Source organism: Onychostoma macrolepis, chromosome 16, assembly GCF_012432095.1.
Source record: "Onychostoma macrolepis isolate SWU-2019 chromosome 16, ASM1243209v1, whole genome shotgun sequence".
NCBI classification, from domain to species: Eukaryota; Metazoa; Chordata; class Actinopteri; order Cypriniformes; family Cyprinidae; genus Onychostoma; species Onychostoma macrolepis.
This window is the reverse complement of record NC_081170.1, coordinates 28,674,689-28,677,024: the sequence shown is the minus strand read 5'-3', so window position 1 is coordinate 28,677,024 and position 2,336 is coordinate 28,674,689. Positions and strand designations below refer to the sequence as shown.

General features: G+C 35.3%; 1 long non-coding RNA gene across 1 annotated transcript; it reads left to right on the top strand.

Moving 5' to 3' along the window:
• Nucleotides 1–1,181: 1,181 nt before the first annotated feature.
• Nucleotides 1,182–2,078, top strand: LOC131521301 (uncharacterized). The gene is made up of 3 exons (XR_009266256.1): nucleotides 1,182–1,246; nucleotides 1,773–1,903; nucleotides 2,004–2,078. It is a non-coding gene; the product is annotated as an uncharacterized LOC131521301 (long non-coding RNA).
• Nucleotides 2,079–2,336: the final 258 nt, after the last annotated feature.

Sequence of the window (2,336 nt, the reverse complement as noted above, 5' to 3'; positions counted from 1 at the left end):
ACAAAGTTACATGACTTTTTTGATGTGCATAGAGGAATTTATTTGCACATTATCTGCATTTACTCTTAATCACACAAGCCAAAAACCACCTCAAGCATTTTGTTTTATTTTTATTTTTTTTCCTGGAGCCTCCCCAGTCGACAGCATTGCACATTTTGAAAGTTTTCCTTATTCCTTAGATTACCTTGAGAGACTCTAGGAACAATTTTAAAACCCTTGGTTTAAACTAATCCTGTTCCTAGAGATCTACCTTCCTGCAAAGTTCAGCTTCAGCCATATGCCCTAAACACACTGCACGATTTTCGGCTGTCCCAGGCGAAAGATTGGCATCGTGAAACAATTGTGGCCAATCAGAAATCACCACGATTGCTTCACGGGCGGTCTTCGTCTGGGACAGCCTAAATCGTGCAGTGTGTTTCAGGCTTTAATCAAACAAACAAGAACCAGCTAATTAAGCTCTTCAAGAGCACTTTACAGACAGGTGTTTGATCAGGATTGGAGCTGAACTCTGCAGGAAGGTAGATCTCCAGGAACAGGACTGGGCACTCCTGGTTTAAACTGTATGTAGCTGAAAATACAGTAGTCTAAGAAAAAATGATTATAACGGATTTGTTGAATATAACTTGCCAGCAAATAATAATAATAATAATAATAATAATGCTCTGTACCCATACTTTTATATATACAGTATATATATATTTCAGGACAGAAAGACCAGAATTGGGAAGAAAAATAAAATATCTGGGCCATATTCCCTTTGTATCAGCAGCTTCCTGATGAGGTAAATTAAAAAAAAGAAAAATAATTTGTTTCTATTACAATTCATATTTGTACAACTTTATTGACTTTTGCTAGGGTACTTTTTCCATGTTATAAGCTTTGTTTTCTAGTAGTATTTCTTAGTAGATGTATAGAGAGTAGTATGGTAGAACTATTGCAATGAAGTGCAGATGGTTTACCAAAAACTAAAGTGTACTGTATATTTATCTTATTCAATATGCACTGGTAACTACACACATATAAGGTATCTGTTTTCTGTATATTATTCATAATTGTTTCTGTCTATAGTCCTGGAGAACTCACAAATGCACTGTAGATTCAACTACATTTTTTTTAAATTTACGTTTTCACATGCTTATAATGACAACAAACCTGTCATTGACTGTGACTGTTTCATGTAGTTTTTCTTCTCGTTGCAGAATAACATTCTTGAAAAAGCAGAAGCCATCATTGGTCCATACTTGGAGTAAGGGAATCTCTGGACTTTCTTTGTAAATTCCTCTAGATTTAGTTGAGAATCTTGTTGATATTTGAAGTGCCCATATTATTTTTTCCCCAAAATATTACTTTTCATGCATTGTAAAATAGCTGTTTGTAAATGTAAAAGGTCTGCAAAAGTTTAAAGATCAAATTTCATGACAAATAAAGTTTTGTCTCCTAAAAGTAAGAATTGATTCTGAACTGCTGTGCTGAAGTGAGTGTCAGAAACTCCAGTCTCACTTCCTGTTAGCAATTACCTGTTAGGTTTGTCTGCATAATGCCAGCCTATGGACTTCATCGGCTGTCCCTCAAACGTCTACTCTAATCTGCCCTCAATCACTGTAGTTGTAGCTGAGGCCAGAGTACAGTAGGCTCTAGGAATGGCAGTGTTTAAGGATGTATTACGTGTCATTTAAGAAATTGTCACATTTGAGGAAGTTGAAAATCTGATTTTTATCTTTGATCTTATGATTTTACTAGTAATTATGTTTGTTTACATTGCTACATTTCAGATGCTGTGAAGTGAGCTGGTCAGTAATGTAATGTTCCTGGTATGCAAGTTTGCTCCACAAAATAAAGTGGTCCAGGAAATATATGAAAATGAGGATGTTCATGATTCAATATCCTAAACTAAACCCTTCAGGTAAAATACATTTGTTTTATTTTTTTTTAATTAAATTCTTATTTTTTTCATGACTATCAGTGTAAATTGAAACCAGATTCTTTATGCATTTCAAATGCAGGAAGACGCTGCAAACACGTCTGGAGACTTTGAGAAGATATCTGGCAAGCCAACCTATGGCCTGGTTTAAAGGGAGCACATTCATTGCACATACTGTAGATTGACACTGGGATCTTTTGCAATCACATTTAACACAAGTCAACTCACAAAAATAACACAAGTCAACTCTGTGACAGAAGACCTATTAGATGGTAATTGTTTCTCATGTGAACATATGTAAAAATGTATTTACTCATGGATTTGATGCTTTTTTCACAGTGGAGAAGCAAGATGTGTGATCATATGAACCTAGAAATGCACTGCTGACATGGCCAATCGCATGGTTGTCTGCTAT